This window comes from Mus pahari, chromosome 13 (assembly GCF_900095145.1).
Source record: "Mus pahari chromosome 13, PAHARI_EIJ_v1.1, whole genome shotgun sequence".
Classification (NCBI taxonomy): Eukaryota; Metazoa; Chordata; class Mammalia; order Rodentia; family Muridae; genus Mus; species Mus pahari.
In genome coordinates, this window is record NC_034602.1 from 57038188 (window position 1) to 57046087 (window position 7900).

The window sequence follows — 7900 nt, forward strand, 5'->3', positions numbered from 1 at the left end:
GAGAGAGAGAGGAAGAGAAGAGAAGAGAAGAGAAGAGAAGAGAAGAGAAGAGAAGAGAAGAGAAGAGAAGAGAAGAGAAGAGAAGAGAAGAGAAGAGAGAAAAAACAAATACCACTATAGACTCTCAGGATGTATGTTTCAGGATCCAAAGGCCTATGTTTCAAAAGGCTTGGGAGGCAGTAAGAGGTGGGACCTCACAGGAAATCTTAGGTCATTGCTCAAGAGTTACTTGACAGAGACGTGGGACCTGGGGCCCGAATTTTTGTACGTCTTATTTATGAGGGAAACAGCTTGGCTCCATCATGCACCAAGGTATGTGTCCTTGCCACAGGCCCAAAGCAACAGAGCCAATCAGTTGCCACCGTAACCTCTAAAAGACCAAGGCAAAACAACCCATTCCTCTTTTTTTTTTAAAAAAAAAAAAAAAAAAAAAAAGGGCAGGGCATCACCCAGTAGCCTAGCCTGACCCCAAACTCAGCAATCTTCATGCCTTAGCTTTCTGAGTGTGGAATCACATGGCCTGAGTCACTGCCTTTTAGTCCCTAAATTCTTAAAAAGCCATCAATTTTGGAACGTTTTTGAGAAATCAAAGATCCCATGAAATGATTAAGTGAAGCCTACAGCTTTGGTTTCTACTTCTTGGCTAACGATCCCTAATCAGACAGCTCTTTCTTACTAACATTTTACAAAAGGGCACATCTCTTTAGACCAAGAAAATGAATGTTAAAATTTACACCATAGAAATATGAACTAAACAGACTACTGGCTCTTTATGTATAGTTCATGGGTAGTAGCCATGAGATGGCCACTCCTCACTGCCTTCATCTTTGCCCAGTGACATCTGACCCTTTTTATAACGTGCACCTTTGTACCAGTGAAACCTAAGGCACCAGCTGGTTACTTATTAAACTTGGGTGCTAAAGGCTGACTTGTACAAATGACAGTATTAACTGCCCCGCCTGGCCTGTGTGCAGGAGTGGATCCAGCAATCCTCATAGCTGTGAATTTCTGTCATATCGGCAGAATTCAGCAACAAATTGCAGCAATTTGCGTCTGACCTCTGATCCGCAAGGTTCATGTGAACCTTTGAACCTCAGCTTGGAGTTGAGAAACATCGAGATGATGGTTAGTAATTATTCTCCGAAGCCAGGTAAATAGTTAACACCGTGGCTGTTGCTCCACCCGAAAGCACAAGCCGCAGACATCAGTGACAGTGAGAGGGAGAGACCAGTCATTGAAGGCACCATTGAGAGCAAACTTCAAGAAGAAAAAAAAAAGGCATTTTGGACACATCTAGTAAAAGCAGGATATTTCAGGATGAAAACTAAGAAAAGGGGAACGTTGCGGGAATGAAGGCTTAGTCGGTAAATCGCTCACTGGGCCACCCTGACAATCCTGCTGGATCCCCACAGCCAGGTAAAGGCTGGAGAGAACCAACTCCACACAAGTTGTCCCCTGACCTATACAGTGCACTGTGGCATGAACACACACACACACACACACACACACACACACACACACCACATATTCTCGCACACACCTTTAATATCCAGTGATAACCACAGAAACATTCTCTTTACAAGTTAGACAAAAATAACAAATACTAAATGCTTTTTGATGTAATGTTTTTATCCAACAGTACCATATCTCAGTCCTTAAATAAATGTCCAGTCTATTCTGTTATAGAATACAAACCCACGCTGAGCCAAGAGATCAAGGTGGAAAACTAGCTACAGACATTACAGGCACGTTTACCTTTGATACTGACAAGAGAATGCCCAGGTGAGTAGCTGTGAGAGCCAGCTGACACTACAGGCTGAGGACGCATGGACTGACAGACGCGTCTAACACTCAGTTCCCACACTGACTGATGGCAGCATCTCCCACCATGATGGAGGAGGGCTCCTGAGACCAGAATGATGCTCCACTTGATGATCAGCTTCTGCTTCGAGCGCTATGCAAATCGTTTCATTTTTAGGTAGATAGGTGAAAGACATTCTGCACTCTGGTCATTGTGGTTAATATTAGAACAGAGCGTGGAGCGTGGACCTACAAAGTATTATAGTTAAAGTCAAGGGCATAGTGCCTACGGCTAAATCCATTTCTTATAACCATTGTCAGTTTGAAAAAGAATGTCTCAAAGTACCCAAGAAGAAATACCAAGGTTACAGTTTCACGTACCATCAGACTGCTAATTCCTAATTTATTTTAGTTATCACATTTTCTTCTCTAAAGACTGCTTTTGCGACATCATCAACAAATCCTTGCTTATACTGTATCGCTTAAATGTAAAGACCTAGGGTTTTTCAAGTAAACGCAGTGGAAAGCTGTAAGACTAAGCAACATCTTTAAAAAAAAAAAAAATAAAAAATCCCACCCATCACTAGAGCACTGGCGGCAAGGTAAATAGAGAAGCGTTTAAAATTCTCAAGAACTTATAGACGTATACACCGTTTTAATTAAAACAAAAACCCAAAACAGATTGTTCGATGGACCGGCGCTTAATGCCTTAACCAAACACAACCATCTTCTCCACACCTCAATGAAAATAAATAAGATTTCCCTACCTTTCCAGGCTTGGATCTGGATGCACAGGCTAATTTCGACCACAGCCTGGCTTGCTTTCAGCAACCTTTGCCCCTAACCCCAGGAACAGCGTGACTATGCCCTACGTGGCTCCTGGCTCTGCATTGGCCAATGGCTTTGAGCCTTGGGAGTCATTTGCTAAGGACACCTGGAATGAGTTTGAAGGCGTGGCTCAGAAAGTAGGGAGGGGCCACAGCTGTCCTGGGGAAATGCTTAGTAGCCTTACAAAGATTAGTGCAAAACCTATTCTAACAGATGACTGGGGAAACCCCAAGAAGACGCTGGCATCACAGAGAAAGGACATTTGACGGAAATATTTTAATCGTGACTAAAATGAAATGAATGATTTTCTTACTAATCATATCAGAGAATCATTTGGGTCCCCACTGCTCTTGTACCACCGCTTAATATAAATAAGAAAAATAGTGATTCCTACTTTATGTGGGATGTTGTGGGGGTTAAATAAACACATTTAAGTGAGCCCAAAGTTTTCTAGCAAATAGAAAATACTAAAAAGTGACACTGTGAGATGTCATTACACACTGTGAGGTATTAGATAGGGTGACAGTTCTAATTAATCCCAGAATTTGGGAGACTGCACTTAGAGGTTCAACAGTTCAAGGTCAATCTAATCTACCTAGTAAAACTGCTTCAAAAGTCTTAAAGAAAAACAAGATATTGCCATGATTTCTTGGAAATGCTGAAGTTTTAGAAAATGTTACTGTCCCCCTGTATCTTATCTAGGCTAGATAACTTGAATTACTGGGCACTCTCTCATCCAAACACTACCAAAAACCAAAAATTTTTTTAAAGATTTATTTATTTTTATGTATATGAGTACACGGTAGCTATCCTCAAACACACCAGAGGAGGGCATTGGATTCCTATTACAGTTGGCTGTGAGTCACTATGTGGTTGCTAGGAATTGAACTCAGGACCTCTGGAAGAGGTCTTAACTGCCGAGCCATTTCTCTAGCCACCCCCCAAAAAACAAATTTATAAGTATGATTAAAAAAAATAGGCAAAAATCCCACATGAGCATGTTTTTTTTTTAAGTTAACTCTCTGATCTTCTTTTTTTTTTTTTTTTTAGATTTATTTATTATATATAAGTACACTGTAGCTGTCTTCAAACACTCCAGAAGAGGGCATCAGATCTTGTTATGGATGGTTATGAGCCATCATGTGGTTGCTGGGATTTGAACTCTGGACCTTCAGAAGAGCAGTGGGGTGCTCTTACCCACTGAGCCATCTCACCAGCCCCCACATGAGCATGTTTATTCATTTGAAGCTGAAATAGATTCACCTGTAAGAACCTGAGACAAGCAGTGGGCGGCCCAGGCAGAGGGTTTGGTAAAATGAGCGTCATGGTACTAAAGACGACGCATCAGGAAGAGCCAAAGCACTTCGGGGGTAAACATGCTCCATCTCACCTGAGGTGGACCCTCAGCCAAGATGGCTCTGCAAGTAAGAGTCCGGAAATCAGAGGAGGGGGAAGAGAAACTGAGGTGGTGTGTGTGTGTTGGGGGGGGGTCTTCACACCACGTGACACCCAGTACTCTCTGAATGAGTGTGAAAATGAGCTTCACAGCCTAAAAAGAAATGCAAACCTGTCAGCCGTCCTAACGTGACACTTCAGGCTGGGGCCCGGAACAGTGGGTGGGTGTGTGCCTAGCATGGTCAAGGCCCTGGGTTCAACCCCAGGATGGGAGAAGGGAAGCCAGGTTTGCTGGTGCCCCTCGGCAATCCCAATGCTGGTCAGGAGTTCAAGGACAGCTCCAGGCACATGAGGGCGTATCCCAAAATACCAACAAATCAACAGACAAGGCTTAGACCTCAAGTTTTCCCTTGGTTCACTTCACTGAGTTATACGATTTTTAGACTGTCAAAGGACCAGAGGGGCAAGTGTGTTTCCAGTCTTCTATCCATATTTTATAAAAGAAAGTTTTATGGCTTCTAAATAAAATGATGGGGTGGGTGTGGTAGTGAACACCTTTAGTCTCAGCACTTGGGAGGCAGAGGCAGGCAGATCTGAGGTTGAGGACAGTCTGATCTATATATAATTTTTTAAGGACAGATTTAAATTCCTTAATTTAACAGAACCCAGAAACATTTTTAAAAACTGTATTTATTTAGGGTGTCTCACGTCTCCCAGTGAGCATGGGGTCAGAGGACAGAGTTTATTTCCTTTCACCAGGTGGGTCCCAGGAATCAGACTCGGGATAGCAGGTGTGGTGAGCGCTTTTCTCTGGCCCGGAAGGTAAGTGCACAGGCTGCTTTTGGAAAGGGACCAGGGTTAAGTTCTCCCCATCCACATGGAGGTTCACCTTCCATATCCTGAGCTCCAGAAGATCTGGTGCCTCTTTCTGGCTCCTGTGGGCACTGCCAAGCACAGGGTGCAAAGGACATACATGCAGGCAAAACACCCATACACGTAAATGAAAATACATCTTTATTTTGTGGTTTTTTTTTTTTTTTTTTTTTTTGGTTTTTTTTTTTTTTTTTTTTTTTGAAAATACACCTTTAAAAAACTAGTATAAGAAAAAAAAATCCTGTGTTTACAGCATGTTTTGAACATTAGTACTTTAGGTCTGGGGGCTTTTCATAAGAATGTGTGTACATATGTGAGTAAATGCATATGCTCTTTAATAAACATTGTCCTAAAGCACAAAATCTTGGTGAAAAACATTCCAGGGTGGTGAGTTTCAGGATAGGGTCGGGCCTGAGTGTAGGAGCCCTTCGAGGGGCGGGGTGTAGAAGTGCTTAGTCCACATGTGCAAAGCCCTGGCTTTAAAAAACAGAAGATTTGGGAGCTAAGAGCTACTAGCTTTTCACACAAGACTTAAAAGCAGTAATTACAATGACAATTATAGCCTGCCTTAAACATGAAAATAAGTGAAATCTTCATGCTGTGGCTTTGAACAAAGTTGGCTTTAATAAACTCAAACAATAAAAAACAAAGAAAAAAACCCAAAACCCAACCAACCAACCAAACAAAAAAAAACAAAAAACAAAAAAAAAACCCCAAAAANNAAAAAAAAACCAAGAAAACAAAAAACAACCCAGAATTTCCCTCCCTCGCTCACATAGACATTGTCCCCCAACTCCTAGCACACCCCACACACCCCCCCCCCCATGAGATCCAACAGGCTTGCCTCAAGTAGTTAAACCCTGGTCGTAAGACTTCACAAAGCTCCTTTGTTTGAGTCCTAGGCTCTAAAGAGAGTCGGAAAGTACCAGGGAAGTATGGAAGGCCTAAGATAGACGTGGTTGTGTAAAAGAAAGAAACAAACCCGCGACTAGTCTGGGGAAGGAAGGCAGAGACATTATAAAGCCAATCATATCGGCTATTTTTACTTACCTTGGGTGTTTTAAATTTTACTATGGGGTGTATGTGATAATTGAGGGAGGGTTTGAGCCATGTGGGGATGGAGATCAGAGGACATATGTGTTGAGTCTATGCTCTGTTGGTATTTGTGTGGGTCCTGGGGGGTTGAACTTGGGTCAGCGGGCTTGGGCAGCAAGGATTTTACTCTTTGCTGTTTTCCTGAGACTGGGTCTAATATAGTCAAAGCTGGCTTCAGGCTTGCTTTGTACCCGAGGATGACCTTGAACTCCTGATCCTCCTCTCTCTGGGATATGGGTGCGAACCACACTGTCCAGTTGCCAGTGTGAACCGTCATGATCATGGGGTCTTTTCCATGCCCGACAAGCACTCTACTGACTGAGCCGGATTCCCAGCCCTTCATAGACTATTTTACTTATTTGATGTATATGAGTACACCATTGCTCTCTTTGGACACACCAGAAGAGGGTATCAGATCCCATTACAGCTGGTTGTGAGCCACCATGTGGTTGCTGGGAATTGAACTCAGGACCTCTGGAAGAGCAGTTGGTGCTCTTAACCGCAGAGCCATCTCTCCAGCCCCCATAGACTATTTTAAATACAGGGAAAAATCAGATCAGGCCAAATCAAATCTTACTAAGGTATTATTAGTTTTAAACTTTAATTTATCTATAAATTAAAATAGAACCACAATGTAAAGATCATGCCAGTATGTATTTGCTTTTATATATAATAGTAATATACTGTTTCTAGAAATACATTTGATGATATTTAATTATTTGCAGGGGGGAGGGTGGGCATAAACGTGTGGAGATCAGAGGACAACTTGCAGAAGTCGTTTCTCTCCTTCCACCACGAGGTCTCCGGGGATCTGAGTCATGTCATCAAGCTTGGTGACAAGTGCTTTTATCCTCTGAGCCACCTCAGCTTCTCATTCGGTACTATTCCGAATTCCAAAAGCTTTGCTAAAACTACTGTTTGCATCAGTGCATGACTAACATATAAGAGAAAGAAACTGTTCCTATGCATGCTATGTATGTGCAGACAGCATTGAATTATTAGCCTGTACCAAACACTGGCTTGGAAGCCACATAGCCAGGTTAATAGTGTTAGCAACAGCTGGCCATGGACCTAATTATGCCCCACTGGAAAGGAGACGGATGTACAGAAGTTCCCACAGACCTGAGTGAGCAAAGGCTCCATAGTACCATTCCCCAGGTTAGATTGTCAAATACCCCAGTATAGCATAGAATACAGTATATATAGGGGCAAAGTATAAACAAAGTCTGAGATATTTCATCTTGAGATTTAAAAATGGAGCCAGGAGTTAGTCCAGTGGCATAGTACTTGCATACCTTGATCAAAACACTGGTTTAGATTTTCAGCACACTAAACAGACATGAACATGGGGGAGCTTTGACCCCAAAGGTGATCCTCTAAACCATTATATCACACTGGGTGATTTATGTCTCGAAAAACCAACCAACCAAACAAACAAACCCAAACTAAAATTCTAACCCGGCACACTAGCTCTTCTAGTTTGTTTTGTGTTGCTGTGACAAACACCAAAATTAACTTGGGGAGGAAAGGGCTTTTTTGGTTTACACATCCACATCACAGTCCATTACGGAGGGATGTCAGGGCAAGAACTCAAGTAGAAGCTGGAAGCAGAAACTGAGGCAGAGACCATGGAGGGATGATTTCCATGGCTGGCTTGCTTAGCCTGCTTTCTTATACAACTCAGGACCACCAGGCCAGAAGTGACACACCACCATGGGCTGGGCCTTCCACATTACTATGGTGGTTTTGTTAGCACCAGGATACTGCAAGCCCCGCCTAGCCATGTGACCCTTGACCTGCGTTGCCAGGACAATGACCTTCTGGACCACACCTGTAATAGGTGCCCGGTGGTCTCTGGGTAGAGGACCATGAGCTCAGGGTGGCAGCTGGGGCTGGTCGGACAGCCTTT

General features: G+C 43.0%; 1 protein-coding gene across 7 annotated transcripts in view; it reads right to left on the reverse strand.

Annotated features, from left to right (window-relative positions):
* The window catches only part of Rbm47 (RNA binding motif protein 47), a 136935-nt gene that overhangs the window by 31439 nt on the left and 97596 nt on the right, over positions 1 to 7900 (reverse strand). Inside the window, exon 1 of one of the 7 annotated variants that reach the window (XM_029544985.1) lies at positions 2568 to 3305. The exons of the other annotated variants lie outside the window; for them this stretch is intronic. The gene's annotated coding sequence lies outside the window, so the exon portion shown is untranslated. Of the gene's footprint in view, positions 1 to 2567; positions 3306 to 7900 lie in introns of those variants that run through there. 7 annotated transcript variants of the gene reach the window in all.